Here is a 17123-nt window from a genome sequence, read left to right on the forward strand (position 1 = left end):
CCAAAAAAAGGAGAGGTAGCTAACCTTGCTTCCGACGAGCTCTTCCGGCCAGATCGACGACGAAAACCCTGAGTTGCTCTTACGGAATACTTAGAGATTTAAGCCTCTAATGGAAGAGCTCCCAAGGTTGATGCCAAAGAAAAAGGGAAGAGATCCTTTTGTAGGTGAAGATCGGCTCAAACATGGTAGGTTTCGATTGCCCTAGACCCCTCTTCCGATCGAATCGGAGGGAAATAGAAATAGGGAAAGAGAAAGACTCCGATTGGGAGTCTCCCTCCCCTGCCACATGTGCCAAGCACGTGACGAGTTTGGGCTTGGCCTATTCGGGCCAGCCCACAAACCCATAGGTTGGGCTAGGTGCGCGGGATCGGGCTAGGCTTGGCCACTTCGGGCCGGCCCACGAGCCCCCAAAAAATTCTAGGTTATTACATATTCCATTCAAAAACAAAATCATCAATGTATTTGTGTGTGTATACAGGCGATCATGCAACAAACCATAATCACATCCCATGTAGAACAAATTCATTGATACATGATATATAAATACATAAATAAATATATACACACAGAGAGATGCATATACATACATATACACATACATACATACAGGTGATCTCGTATAGAGGTCTTTACATCTATTGGCAACAAATCTAGATATAACATTTACTAGTTTGCATCTAACATGTCTAATTAATTTATAATTAATGTAGATCCAACTCATCCTTGATCAACTATGAGCAATATCAATTAATAAATTGTTGGCTAATTTCCTAACTTCGGAGTTTAATGTTCAAATCATCCTTAACCCGAGATTTTACCATCTTGCCTCAATTCAAAAATTAAATAAATAATGAAGTTAGGATTTTACCTACACAACTTCTTGTTTGGATGATGTGTCACTATACAACCAAATCAGAAAAAATTATAAAGTGATTACAACCGATGGTGGAAAAGTATGAGATAAAGAAAAAGGAAGACACAACTGGCTGAGTAACGATGTCTGATAGCCCAGAGGTCAGATCAAGGTGAGTCAACTAGTGGATGACGAAGCAAGAATCCGATTGGGGCAAAGATGCTATGAGAGGGATCGTCAATGATAGGTTTTAGAGATGCCTGAAAGCTAGGTTGGAGGTTGACATGGCAGGCAGTTGCAACAATGCTGATTTAGACACTCTATTGGGGTCAACCTGAGGTCCACAGTGGGAACCTCCTGTTGGGGTCAGCTGAATCATGTAGAGAGAGAAAGATACAGGAAGAGAAGAGAGAGAAAGGAGAGAGAGAGAGAAAGAGAGAAGGAAAGAGTGAGAAGGCAAGAAATAAAATCGGGGAGGGTTGACATTTGAACTAAAGGGTAAAGGAAGGCTAGTGATGGTGGTGATCGGCATCAGCCAGAGGTCCAATCTCCAACAAAGGCTACGACGACAACGCCAACATAGATGGTTGATGGGTAGACGAAAGAAAAATAGAAAGAAAACTGATGAATAAAGGTCAGCCTGAAACAGAGGACTGGTTTCATTGCAGCTCGATCCACTCACTAGCAGCCGAAGCTCCATCGTGCAGTCATAGGCAGTCGCCAAGAGGACTCGGCTATGATAAGGAAGTGGAACAGGGCGACCAATTGGCAAGGAGAGACTCCCATCTAGAGTCTGCTACTGTTTCTAGTATGTGCAGAACATTAGCCCAACCCACAGTTGGGCTAATTAGCTGGTAATCCAGTCCAGGTGGACAAGGTCTTATTGAACCAATGTCAAATCGGATCTTTTTTCTAGTTTGATAAATTGCTCTAGACTAATCAAAACTGATCTATATCTATACTAGTTTGAACTGATCCAAATTGAGTAAAACTACCCAATTCAGCTTGGTATCAATCTATACCGCCTGGTATAGATTGATACCAAGCTATCTTGTTATGCAATACGCATCATAATGAACATATCACACCAAACCAATAATGTAATAATATGGTAACAGATACTAAGATTGTAGCTCCTTAACGGTCTCAATCCAATGGTTGAGCAATTGATGAAGGATAGGCCAGCAGACCTAAAATCCCAACACAAAAAGAGCAAAGGCTAGAAAAGGCAACACTGGAACTAGTGAAGGATGTTGACACTCTTACCCATGTCCCTTCTCGAATCCATATGCATTTTTTTTCAAAAGTCCCTTTTGACACTTGCCAGGTAGAAGGGAAACAAAGCCGCTACCATCCCTTGGAGTTTCCCCTCGACACAATCGATTAATATGAAGATGCCCCTACATGTTTGCATCCCCTAGAACATAAATCTAGAGTGCCTATTTGCCTGATTTTTATTCTTAATGACTGGATAAGGATGGTGCCTTTCTAAGAGCTTTTAGAAGTATAGGTCGATTTTTAATCTTTAATTGACTTTGTGATGTAGCTCTTTTTCCTTCTCTCACTTATTTTGCTACCTACATTGTCTTACTGAAATTAGGTTCAGATTGTCTCAACCTCCTTTCTAAAAAAAATAATAAAAAAAAGACAATTAGATTCTAGACCACAAGCATTATCATTTTCATTTTACTCATGGGCATAGAATTCAGAATTGAAGCTTCATGAATGTTTCCTTCATTTCAAATTGAAGTATCTTTGTTGAAAAATGCCATATTTCATAAACAATATATAGAATACATATTTTGATGGCTTCCACCTCTCAAACAGAAACCCAGCTATCAACACAATGTGAGGAAAAAAGGGGAAGAAATATGCTTAGGAGAAGAATTATAGAGACAAGCTAATAGAGAGGCAGTGTTTAGGTCCTGTTTATGCTGATCGAAAATGCCTAACCTTGTGGATACATGACCTTGAAGACTCTTATATGTCACCAAGGTGGTAGCACGGTTGGAACGGGGCTAAGATTCTACGGAAGTGACCCAGGTTCGAAATGTGCAGGTGTCGATTAAATGTGGGGACCGGATGCTCTCTGTCTGGTTTGTTCGGTAGAGTCTCCATCTGGTCCACCGATACCGAGGTGGCGTTGGAGTGACGTACTCACACGTGAGACAACCCACGGGTTGGGGAGGGCACGCGAAAATTTGCGACCCGCATCGAATATTTTCTGGTGAAGGAGGGCCCAGTGAGGACTGCTACGTGGGTGGGTTCGTCCCTCCCCCCTCCCTCATATTTTCTCACCAAAAAAAAAAAAAAAAGACTCTTATATTAAGGAGAGAGAAAAACCATTCGCCATAGAGATCCTAGTTATCTCTTCCACCATTTTCGCCATGGCCAACAAGCTCTATCCCCCTATCAAAGCCAAAGCAAAGACCCTTACCCACCCCTTCTTCCCACGCTCAAATCCGTACCCCATGCCCGCCCATGTCAGTCCGTGCACTTCATCAAACCACCGCGACCACTAAAAAGGAGGTATGGACTATTGTATCTCGGCGTCTTCACAAAACGACCTTCCAAAGGAGTGATGGTGGTTCCCGGCGACCGAAGCGGAGGTCAATAAGTTCGGTTGGAAAAGAGTGGCCACGGCAAACTGATCGTTCACCAACGTGCTCAGGTATGCATGCTGCAGTGCCTCATAACCTGCATCAACAGTACAGTGCATAGACAAAAATAGGACGCATGTTTAGTTCCATATTGATTATTTGTTAGGTAAATTTTGAATATTTATGTAAGATGAAGAAGTTTCAATAAGCCATTGGATAAGGTACTAGATTGTTATAATTGGTATGTTGATGGTATGTTGATGAACTCCTCGCACTTGGTAATGAGATGGGAGAGATCCTGAGACAGCAATTTTTTGGTGCCATCTTTAAATACCTAGTACTCAAGTCTTCAAAAAGATCCTTCATGCCCTAAGTAATGAACCATTGCAACAAGAAGACAGTTTTTTAACCACCCTAGGCAATCCTAGCTAGAACCCACCATGCCGTTAGCCACCACCTAATTACCGCATAGAAACTGAAACCACATCACCCCCAGCACCAAAAGAAGTGCAAGACATAGGGCGAAGAAGCTCAAAATCTTGAGCTTGAGGAAACGAACTTACACCCTCAGGATATTCTATTTTTGAACTCCCTCACAGCTGCTGAAATGAAGTCGCTTGGCAAAAAGTGTGGCCTACTTTTTTCAGGTTCAAAAGATTTTAGGTCAAGCTCTAAGAAGTCAAACTTCTCCACTGCGCCAGGACTGGCCCAACTCTTAGGCGACTGAGGTGGTTGTTTAAGACCTTGGCCTAAAGAAGGCCCACCGTAGGGAAGGCCTCAAAGACAAAACAGAAAAAAAAAGGCTCTTTTAGTGAGTTTGCTTTAGGCCGGCCCACTGCAGAGAAGGTCTCAAAGACAAAACAGAAAGAAAAAAGGTCTCTCTTAGTGAGTTCGCCTTAGGCCTCCAAATACATTGGGCCACTTCTGACTACGGGGCATTTCTAATCTTGGTGCCTTCTTAAGCCCAAGCCCATCGATGGTGTACCTTCACTGTAGTCTTTCTGCAAGTTGCCCCCAGTCAGGCCCTAGATCTGATGAGAGTTCAGAGAAAATATTGTGTAATGCTCTTTTATATCAGAAAATGCAGTGGAATAGTAATTCTCTCCTTTTTTTTTCAGACTTAAGAGATAGTTGTCATTGTGAAGCTTTATTGTGATACCCTGATGACCCTTTGCATTTAAGCCTGCTGTCACGACCATTTACTGAAGACGAGATTAAAATTGCAGTCTTTAGCCTAGCAAAGAACAAATCTCATGGATTTCCAGCACCCTTCTACCAGAAATATTGGGACATTATTAAGCCTGAGCTCATGCAAGTAATTGTGGACTTCTACAACTCCTCAACGGACTTATCCAGATTAACCTATATCTTTATCCATCTGATACCAAAGAAATCTACTCGCGCAACCATCAGTGACTGCAGACTTATTAGCCTTGAAAATGGAGTGATCAAGATTATCACTAAAGCGTTGTCTATTCAACTAAGACATGTTATTAGGTGTTCGGCATCGGAGTCTCAAGCCCAAAATAGGTTGATCTTTAAGAGTTTTTGTCATGCCTTCAATCCGAGATCGTGAGCTAGGGATCGCGGCAACCGCCGCATACTCATAGGAGTTCTCCCCACGAACATGCAAAGCATCTCAACGTGATATTATTAAATATGCAACAGAATAATTTAAACCAATAATATATAATATTTATTTTATTAACTAACTGGACTTACAATGTTTCACAATTCCAACATTAGTCTAAGGTAATGCATTAATTTACATAAACTCTAATTTAAGATAACTTGTGCCACAGTTCTTCTAGTCGCTCTTCCATATTGTAAAACCTCGGGTCGAGCTAATTCTTCATATCTGTAAAAATAGTAAGCAACTGTATAATGAGCTAGAAAACCTAGTAAATGATAAATATCTTAACTAGACAATTCATATGATCACATAAAATATAAATACGAATTATGATGAATCAATATAAAAACGTAATCAATTTTGTTTTAAAATACAAATTCATTGAAATCTATATCTTTTAAATATCTATATACATAATCATAAATCTGATTCGAAACAAATCACATTCAACTCAACGGTCTTTAACTATGGCCACACTTATACCCTGTGGCTAAGCTAGAAATAGAATCACACTTATACCCAGTGGAGTGGGCCAAAAAACTATATTTATACCCTATAGTGGGGCTAGAATTGCCAATGCATAATCTTCAATTGGCAGGATTTAGAACATAGTCTAAGAGTTCAAATCTGATGCACATCAAAATTTTTATTATAAAATAATAGATATATCATAATCCAATCAAAATATGTATATACGATGTAAGAACAGTAGATAATTTAATAATAGTCTGAAAAATATTATTCCAATGTGCATATCTATTTTTCATTCAAATTACTATCTCGTAAAATTCATAAATCATATATAAATCCATTAACTATTTATTCGATGTAAGAATAATATTATATAAATGAAGAATCTAGAAAAGACAGATCATTACTTATCTTACAAATGCAATCTAATTAATAGATCCAATTGATTCCGAAAATCCTTCTCAGGGCCTAATATTTCAAAATTTTACTTTTCATCAAAATTTCATCATAATTATTTTAAAAATTAAAAATCTAAATTTTAACATCCTCATAGGGTTGACTAAGTAGGAGTGCCTAACATCCGGATCGGTCCGATCAAAATGATTTCATTGAATCATGTTCAGATTAGGGAACAGATGGTTCAATAGAGATCATGAATGTTCAAATCTAATAGTATTAGCAACGACCAGGGTGGGGGCTGACACGCCAACCAACGACTATATCATTGTGAAGAGTTTCTACTACATCCAACTACCCTCGAGAGAGAAAGTCCGGTAGAGAGAGAAATTTTACAGAGAGAAATGATGGAGAAAAGAGAGAATTTCAGTCCGTGTTCAATCAGGAATCTGAGTTTGGTCGTCAATGGCATAGGTTAACCTCGATCAATCAACAAAGAGAGAGAGTCCAATAAAAGAAAGAAAAGAGAGAGAGAGGAGGGAGAAGAGAGGAGAAAGAGAGAGAGCCTCTCTCTTACTCTTCTCTAAATAGGGACCTGCCCTCTTCCTTATCGATCGAACCCAAGGGAGGTTGCGGTGGCTAGCCCTGATGGTGGTAGGAGGCGACGAGGCATGCTTGACCAACCCCGGTGGTCGACGGTGGCGAAAGAACGCATGCCGAAATAGGGCACCCTATTTTGAATCAAATTCCGGCGATCTGCTGGCTTAAAGCCACGATAATTCTTGGCCAAAACACCAAGAGAGGAAGAGAAGAAGACGAGGAATACTTACCTCGATCTGATGAGGATCCTATGGCTCTCTCTCTTTGGTAGGGCTGGAAGTGGGCCGGGCCGAGCCGGGCCACACCCCTACCCAAGCCCGGCCCGAAATTATTTTTCGGGCTTCGGGCCAGGCCTAGGCCTGAACAGTTTTACAGAAACTCGGCCCAAGCCCGACCTGAGCCCAATCGGGCTGGCCCGATTGGGCTAAAGTTCGCCCGGCCCGATCAGGAGCCCGACCCAATCACGAGCCCGGCTCGAGCCCATTTGGTTCCCATAATAGCTTCCAACATGCTGTCAACCCTCTATAATAGCTTGAAAAGGAAAGACAAACTACATGATGTTATCTAAAAGAAAAAAAGAAAAAATAGCTTCAAATATGACATGCAGCTTCCAAGATGGCATGGATTTTTCAAGAACATAATAACATTTTTATCCACAACAAACATCGGAAAAACTATAAGCTAGTAGAAATGCAATAACTAAACAAAATATTTTTCAGCAAATAGTTTCTTCCATCTTCATTCATCCATTGTCGTGAATACCTATATTTTAAATAAAGTAATAATTAGAACATGAACAACATTAAATATGAAAACTTGTAACTTGATATAAATAAAAAAAATAAAGATTATTACGAAATACCCATGTTCCATATTCGTTGCTTTGCCGGTTTGCCTACTCCTGGGTGTCGTCATCTACATTTAACGTTACAGAACTCAAGCAATTTGCAATTGTTAACACACAAATCAATCATAAATGTTTAAATTATAAGTACAATAAGCAAATAAAAAATATTAGATAAATTTAAAAGATTTATATACCTCATCATATTGTTCACGAAGCCAATCTTGGGTACAAACTAAGGCTTCTACAGTAGATGGGCTCAAAGAGCTTTGATACTGATCCACAACTCTACCACCAGTGCTGAATGCCGACTCAGATGAAACAGTGGAGACTGGAATAGCTAGAACATCTCGAGCCATTCTTGATAGTATAGGATAGACTGTTGCATTGCTCTTCCACCAAGCCAAGATGTCAAACTTCTTATTCTCCAAATCAGGAAGCACATCATCATCCAAATAACTATCTAACTCAGATCTCTTTGGGCGTTTTAAAGAATTCTAACTTCTAAACTGAGCAAAATCCATACCAATTTTTTTTTTGGAAGAAACTGAACTTATATCACCTTGTCCACCAAAATTAGATGTTCGCTCACTTGAACTCATAGAGGGTTGCATTCTTGTTGCATCTACATACTCATTATACAATTTAAAAAGACAAGCACGAATATTATCAATCTTTTTCTTGCACTCCTCCAACTCAAATGCCTTTTGATAACAAAACTCTACAAATATCAACTTTGATCTGGGATCCAAAATAGAAGCAATTACCAACAAATTATTGCACTGAGACCAATATTTGTTAAACTTCTTTAGCATTTTATTTGTTAATTGCTTCACTGTTTCATCAGTATTGATACTTTCATCCATCAACAAAGCCTTAATTTTCCAAACTTCTTTTAGGTATAAATTGGATGTAGGATACTTACAACCAGAAAATACTTTAGTGGCATCAAGAAAGGCTTCTGAGAATTTAAGAATTATAAAAGCCTTTTTCCATTCATCATTGGTGGGGCATACACATGAATGCTCAGTTGCATATCTAATAAGAGCATCTTTATAACCAAGTGCATCATGCAACATTTCATAAGTAGAATTCCACCTTGTAGGAACATCCAAAGTGAGTCCTTTTCTAGCAGAAAGTCTCATATGTTGTACAATTTCATTAAATGCTTGTATTCGAGATGGGGATGTAGAGACATATCTAACAATTTCTCTTATACATTCAATAGCTTCATGAATGATTTTCATGCCATCCTGAACCATAATATTTAATATATGTGCACAACATCTAATATGACTGTACTCCCCACTAAACAACATTGTATAACAAAAGTGATCTCGGAGCCTCCTCATTATAACATCATTTGTGGTGCAATTATCCAAAGTAATAGCACATATTTTAGAATCCAATTCCCATTCAACAAGACATTTTCTTATAGCATCTTCAATTGCAAAGCTGGTGTGAGGGTATGGGAGTTTCTTGAAACTAATAATCTTCTTATGTAGAATAAAATCAGAATCAATATAATGTGCTGTAAAAGAAATGTAACCAATTTTCTGATTTGATGTCCAAATATCAGTAGTGAAACTAACTTGAGAACTTAGGTTCTTGAATACATCATGCAATTTTTTCCTCTCTTTTTGATACAAAGCCATACAATCATGTTTTACAGTCTTACGACTCATAATTTTAAATAATGGCTGAAGAGATCTCATAAAATTCAGAAAAACAATGTGCTTAATAATACGAAATGGAAGCTCAGCACGTATGATAAATTTTGTAAGAAATTTTCTACTCTCTTCTTGATTGAATTTGAAAGACTTTATCGGATCTTTTGAACTTGGTACTAAGAGCAACTGATTAGTCGGATTCTTATGATACTTCTTGTAAACATTTTCAAGATGGCGTTTTAGATGACTCGTTCCTCCTTTAGTGCTCCCACTTAAAATTTTTTTACAATATTTGCACTTAGCTATTGACCCTTCAGAATTTTTTTCCTCGATAAAGTGATTCCATACCCAAGATCTTTTTCTAGAAGATTTGTCACAATCATTTTCAACAGTATCTTCATTTCTATCATCTTCATTTCCTAAATCTTCAACAATCTCATTTTCACGCATTTTAGAATGAGACATTAGTAAAAATAATTTGCCTAAATAACAAAATAAATATCACAAATTTAACCTATAACAAAATAAATGTCATTAAATTTAACCTATTTAAGAAAGAGCTTAAATCTTTCCAGTTAAAGCCTCAGATATGTACGAAAATCCAGAAAATACTCTTATGGTCATGCTTCAATAAAAATACCAGTAAGAAAACATAGAACTAAACTGCTAATGCACACAACAATAAGCTAGAATAACCCTAAACAGCAATAGGTATACCAGAACTAATAAAGATAATGATATGCTCAAATCTTCTCTTCACTCTTCTGAACATTTGCAATTTGTTTTTGCTATTACTCACTTTCAATCCCAAGTGGCCTTGTAAAGTCAAACAAGATGCCCTTTAATTCAACATTTACACGGGACATGCATACACACATTAAAGCCACCTAAAATAACAAATACTATATGGGAGTAATTTTGAGCAAAATGAGCGAACATATTGCTGGCTCATCCCTTCCCATTTTCCAGCTACCACATACAACATAAAGGCTTCATAATTTCTGTACATTACCAAGATAGAGAACTTAGTCCAAGCAGCACCAATTTAATCTTCTATCGGAAGGGGGGCGGCAGGGGAGGGGGAAATAAAAAAACACCCCTGCTTTCTTCTAAAAATCAACAGATGAACCCTAAAATTAACATAAAACATTAAAAAAGGGGAAAAAGAGAAAGTGACACATGTATCATATTGCTTTCATAGTTTCATCCATCAAAGAATTCAAGAATTTTTTTTTCAAAACAAAATTTTTTTTTTAATCCTTATACTATGCTAGACTAACACAACACCACCATCCGACTCCAGAACCAAAATTCCAGACAAAGAGATCATAATTCTTGCGTCCAGACAAAGAGATCAGAGAGAAACAAAATCCAAATTCTTCCGTGAAGATTCCCAAGTTCCCATTTGAAACCTAAAATTCGAGTGCAATTGAAGAACCTAAAGATAAATTTCAAGATTTGAAACCTAAAATTCGAGTGCAATCCAAGATTTGGACGGTCGACAAGCCCACAGATCTAGGGTTTCACCACTTCGCCGAGGTTGCACGGTCAACGACGACGACTAGCAACCGGCGACGAGCCGACAAGGAGAAGCGAAGAAACCCTAGCTCCACACCTCCATTGCTCGTCTGCTTTGCACCTCTGCAAATCCCAACCAAAAGGAAGAAGATCATCCGTGCCTCAAAACCTAGCTTCGCTGACGATAGGGTGGTCGGGGCTCCTCTTCATCACTTCGCCGAGCTTGGACGGTTGACGGCGATGCCTGGCGACTGACGACGAGCGGACAAGGAGAAGCGGAGAAACCCTAGCTCCACGCCTCGTCGCCTCCACCGCTCGTCCACTCTGCCTGCGCCTCTGTAAATCCCTCGGGCAACAACCAACTGGCTGACTGGGTTTAACCGTTTAAGTGTTTAACTTAAACCGCGATTCGACAAACACATTTGGTCAACGCGATTCGGGTTGGAAGTGGCCTTGGGCTGGGCCGGGCCTGGGCCAGGCCAATGAGATATCCGAGCCCGGCCTGAAATGCATTAGGCCTAGCCCATAGCCTGGCCCGCGGGGGGCCCAACCCGATGGGCTTCGGGCGGGCCCGAGCCACTTCCAGTCCTACTCTTTGATGACAAACCGAGGAAGAAGAAGACTTGAACCTAAGGAGAAGTTGGAATTCGATGGCTCGACCTTGGATGAACTCGGAGGAGGAGGTCTCTAAATAGAGGATCCCGGCCTTATCCGACCGGTCTTCGGATTGAGGTGAACCTTATCCTCGTCACGATCGGGGAGGAAGAAGACTCTAGCTGGAGTTTTTCTCTTTGTCACCCTCATGTGCAACACATGTGAGGCCCAAGTCAAGGGGCTGGGCCGGTCAAAATGGATCAGGCCGGGTCATTAGTGTCTCACAGTTTTATTATGGCATCAGAAATTATAGCCTTCAGTAGGAGAACAGGGACGCTTATGAGATCAATTTTCAGAAGGCATTCGATAGTATTTCTTGGGACTTTCTTATCAAGCTTCTCCAGAAGAGAGGATTTAACCAGCGATGGGTTGCTTGGATCTCCTCCCTTCTCCATTCTGAGTTCATCCCTCATTATCAATAACTCTCCTGGAAGATGGTTTCGAAACCGAAGGGGGTTGAAACAAGGTAACCCCCTATCCCACTTGCTCTTCATTCTCGTCACTGACACTCTCAATAGAATCCTGAAGATTGCAGGCTTTGAAGGCCTCATCTTCGGCATTGGACTTTTTGAAGTCACTGGTCAATGCCCATGCTTACAGTTTGCTGATGACAAGTTGATTTTCTGCAATCCCATATAGTCATCTTAAATGATCAAATTTATTTTACATGCATATGAGGTGCTTACAGGCTTAAAAACAAACTTTCATGAGTCGCAGCTTGTTAGAATAAGTGGCTCATATTAAGTGGTATTCTTATTTGAGTGGTACACTGGTATTCTAACGGAGCGGAGCGAAGCGACGGGATATATTTATCTTTGGGATAATTATGTAATATTTTATTTTACCAGGGATGCTGATAGGGATTGGGACTCTAGGGTTAGGGTTTAGCTATAAATATCTTGTAACCCTTGTTATTTTGTGACAGAAGAAAAGTTACGGTCGTTTCGCTCCCGTGGACGTAGGCACATTGCCGAACCACGTAAATCCCTGTGTTCAATTTCTTCTTCCTCTTCCTCTCTCAATTCTGTGCATTGTTCTGTTCGCCGTTTGGATCCTGTATTTTCCGCAATAATTGGTATCAGAGCATCAGGATTCCGTGGGTGTTTTCCTTCACGCGAGGAAGAGGAGTTTCGGCGTCTTCTGCTTCACGTGGGATCTCAGGCGCTGTTCCCAAGCCGTGGGAGGGCACGTAAGAGGAAGGGATATAGTGTTTTCTATTCCCTTTCACGTGGAGTAGGGCGCTTTCTCCAAGGCGTCTTCTTCCCCAAACTCCCTTCATCCCGTGAGCGTTCCCTGGTGTCTGTGGTGACTCCCGTGGAAGAAGGGGAAGAAGGCCTGTCGCGCCGCCGCCCGCATCCTCGCGCCGCCGCCGCGTGAACAGATCCAGAGGAGAAGAACCTCCGTCGTGGAGAAAGGGGGAGGCCCAAACCTCCATCGCCGAGAAAGGGGGAGGCCCAAACCCCGTCGCCGATCGGCCGCAAGCGAGGAGAAAGATCCTCCCATCCCGTAGCGCCGCCGCACGCCGGATCCGGAAGAGAGGAGGCCTGATCACGGTCCGGCGCCACCGTTCGTGGCCGGAACCAGAGGAGATCGACACCCCGTTCGGATCGCCATTCGGAGGAGAAGAGGAGGCCACGTGCACGGTCCTCCCGTCACCGTTCGCACGCCGCCCGCGCCAGATTTGGAGGAACCGCCGCACGATCCGAGCAAGGAGGAGGAGGAGAGCGTCTCCCTGACGCTGTCTGTGGCCGGAGAAAGGAGGAGAAATCTCTGCCGCGTCTCCACCAAAGCCGCGCATCAGATCCAGGGAGAAGGATCTTTGCCACGCGCCGCCGTCTGCCTTCGCCCACCCGTACGTCACCGTAGACGCGCGAGGAGGGGAGTTCTACCGTCGCTAGCTCGCGTTCTGACCTAGGAGAAGAGGGGCGTTTCTGGTATTTTTTATTTTCATCAGATTCTATTTTCTATAATTTATTTTGCAAAAAGATAAGATTGTAGGGATGTCTTCTGCAAAGTTCGATGTGATAAAGTTCGATGGAACTGGGAATTTCGGGCTATGGCAGAGGAGGGTGAAGGATCTGTTAGTATCACAAGGTATGGTGAAGGCCTTGTATGGAAAGAAACCAGATGACATGGATAATGCAGAGTGGAAGAAATTGGAGGCTAAGGCTGTTTCAAATATACGACTTTGTCTTGCTGATGACGTGATGTATCATGTCATGGACGAGGAATCGCCGGCAGCAATTTGGTCAAAATTGGAGAGTCAATACATGTCCAAGTCGTTGACGAACAAGCTCTATCTTAAGCAGAAACTGTACGGTCTTAAGATGATAGAGCGTGCTGATTTAAGCCAACATATCAACGTGTTCAATCAGATTATCAGTGATTTGCAGCGAGTTGATGTGAAGTTCGAAGACGAAGACAAAGCGTTGATGTTATTGCATTCTTTACCTGCTTCTCCTACGTACGAAAATTTGGTTACAACTCTGACGTGGGGAAAGGAGACCCTAGAGTTAGAGGACGTCATTGGAGCCTTGTTAGGTTTTCATCAGAGGAAGAAAGCCAGTGCTGAGAGTTCTCAAGGAGAAGGCTTAGTGGTGAAGGGTAACCAGGAGCGTGGAAGAAGCAACACAAGGAATGGATCAAATCGCAGTAAATCTCGGTCTAAATCCAAAAAAAGAAGAGCATAACGTGCTACAAGTGTGGAAAACAAGGTCACATAAAGCGGAATTGTCCTGAGAAAAAGAAGGGTAAAGATGATGACAGATCTGAAGGGTCCAAGTCTGCAAATATAGTGAAAGAAGACACAGAGAGCAGTGATGGTGATATACTTTCAGTTTCGTCCAGTTCAGATCATCTCGCGGATTCTTGGATTCTAGATTCAGCATGTTCCTATCACATGACGCCCAATAAAGATTGGTTTGATACCTACAGGCTAGTTAATTCTGGTTCTGTTTTGATGGGTAATAATGCATCTTGCAAAGTCATTGGAATAGGGAATATCAGAATTACTATGTTTGATGGTGTGGTTAGAACGTTGTGTGATGTTAGACATGTTCCAGATTTGAGGAAGAATCTAATTTCATTGGGTACCTTAGACTCTAACGGGTTTTGTTACAAGTCTCAAGGTGGAGTAATGAAGGTTAGTAGAGGTGCTATGACAGTGATGAAGGGGCAGAAAGTAGCAGGGAACATCTACAGGTTGATAGGGACTACTGTTGTAGGTGGAGTTGCTGCTGCAGAATCTGAGTCTGATAATACAGTCTTGTGGCATATGCGTTTGGGTCATATGAGTGAACGTGGTATGCTGGAACTGCATAAAAGAAATTTCCTGAAGGGTGTTAAAACTTGCAAACTGGATTTCTGCAAGTATTGTGTTCTTGGAAAACAGAACAAGGTTCAATTCAGGACTGCCACGCACAAGACAGAGGGTATTCTTGACTATATTCATACAGATGTTTGGGGACCAGTCAGAGTAGCATCACGGGGTGGACATACATATTTCGTAACTTTTATTGATGATTTCTCGAGAAAGGTCTGGGTGTACTTCATGCAGCACAAGTCAGAAACGTTTGCCAAGTTCAAGTTGTGGAAAGCTGAAGTAGAGAATCAGACAGGGAGAAAGATCAAATGCCTCAGGTCAGACAATGGGACTGAGTACACAGATTCAAAGTTCATTGAGTTTTGTGAGCAGCATGGGATTAAGAGACACTTCACAGTACGCAAGACACCTCAGCAGAACGGTGTGGCGGAAAGGACGAACAGGACTATAGCTGAAAGAGCACGGTGTCTCAGGTTAAATGCAGGGCTTGCAAAGAACTTCTGGGCAGAGGCAGTGAATATGGCATGCTTCTTGATTAACAGGTCACCTAGGGCAGCACTAGATGGTAAGGTTGCAGAGGAGGTATGGACAGGTAATGAGGTAGACTACTCAAGTTTGAGAGTATTTGGATGTCCTGCCTATGTGCATATTCCTAGTGAGGAGAGGTCAAAGCTAGACCCGAAGTCTAGACAGTGTATCTTTCTGGGATATCAGAAAGGGGTGAAAGGGTACAAGCTTTGGGATTCGAAGGCAAACAAGGTGGTGATCAGCAGAGATGTGGTTTTTGATGAGAAAGCCATATTGAAAAGTACTCAAGAAGAAGAGAAGCAGATGCCAGAAAGTTGCAGCAGCAATAAGCAGGTGGTGCAGGTGGAGTTAGAGAGTTCTGTCAAGGAGAATAATGTTCAGAATACAGAGACTTCTACCTCAGCCGATCAAGAGCAACATAATATAACCACAGACAGACCCAAGCGTACTATCAAGCCACCAACTAGGTATGGTTTTGAAGATTTGGTTTCCTATGCATTAATCACTAGCAGTGGAGATCCTACTACTTTTCAGGAGGCAGTACACAACCAGGAGAAGAGTAAATGGATGGGTGCTATGATGGAGGAGATGGAATCTTTGAATAAAAATCAGACATGGAAGTTGGTGGAGCTTCCAAAGGGGAAGAGAGCGATAGGATGCAAGTGGGTGTTCAAGAAAAAGGAAGCAGTATCAGAAAAAGAAGGGAAAAAGTTCAAGGCACGTCTGGTAGCAAAGGGATACTCACAGAGAGCTGGGATTGATTATGATGAGATTTTCTCCCCAGTGGTCAGACACACTTCCATCAGGGTAGTGTTGGCATTGGTAGCACATTACAATATGGAGTTAGAGCAGATGGATGTAAAGACAGCTTTTCTTCATGGTGAGTTGGAGGAGCAGATTTACATGCAGCAGCCAGAAGGGTTTTCGGAACCTGGACAGGAGCACTTAGTCTGTAAATTGAGGAAGTCACTTTATGGGCTAAAGCAGTCTCCGAGGCAGTGGTACAAGCGTTTTGACTCCTATATGATTCGGATTGGCTACAGAAGATGTGAGTATGACTGTTGTGTTTATGTGAGGAGCCTTGATGATGGTTCTTTTATTTTTCTGTTACTGTATGTGGATGATATGCTGATTGCTGCGAAGAGTATAAATGAAGTCAACAAGTTGAAGATTTTGTTGAGTAGAGAGTTTGATATGAAGGATTTGGGCGCGGCTAAGAAGATTCTTGGGATGGAGATTCGCAGGGACAGAGATTCCAGAAAATTGTGGTTATCTCAGGGTAGTTATATACAAAAGGTGTTGGAGAGGTTCAGCATGGGTAATGCGAAGCCAGTGAGCACACCTTTAGCGAATCATTTCAGATTGTCTACCTCACAGTGCCCAAAGACAGAAAAAGAAATTGAAGACATGTCAAAGGTTCCATATGCTAGTGCAGTGGGGTGTCTGATGTATGCTATGGTTTGTACCAGGCCAGATTTGGCGCATGCAGTTAGTGTAGTGAGCAAGTTTATGGCGAATCCAGGGAGACAGCATTAGGATGCAGTCAAGTGGATTTTCAAATACTTGAGGAGTACTACAGACCATGGTATCATGTTTGTCAGACAGCAGGATGATCCTTCAGTCATAGGGTATGTTGATGCAGATTATGCAGGGGACTTGGATGACAGGAGGTCGACTACAGGCTATGTATTCACTCTTGCAGGAGGGCCTATCAGTTGGAGGTCCATGGTACAGTCTCTAGTTGCACTATCTACGACTGAGTCAGAGTATATGGCAGTGGCTGAGGCTGCCAAGGAAGCATTGTGGTTAACGGGATTAGTCAAGGAGCTGGGTGTTCAGCAAAGTAGAGTTCAGTTGTATTGTGACAGTCAGAGTGCGATCTATTTGGCGAAGAACCAGGTGTATCATGCGAGAACCAAGCACATAGATGTGAGGTATCACAAGATCAGGGAGTTGGTTTCTTCCGGTGATATATTGCTTGAGAAAGTTCACACTTCTGAAAATGCAACAGACATGTTGACAAAACCCGTTACT

Source organism: Phoenix dactylifera, chromosome 12, assembly GCF_051530095.1.
Source record: "Phoenix dactylifera cultivar Ajwa chromosome 12, Ajwa_hap1_PhDact_Kaust_v1.1, whole genome shotgun sequence".
Lineage (NCBI taxonomy): Eukaryota > Viridiplantae > Streptophyta > Magnoliopsida > Arecales > Arecaceae > Phoenix > Phoenix dactylifera.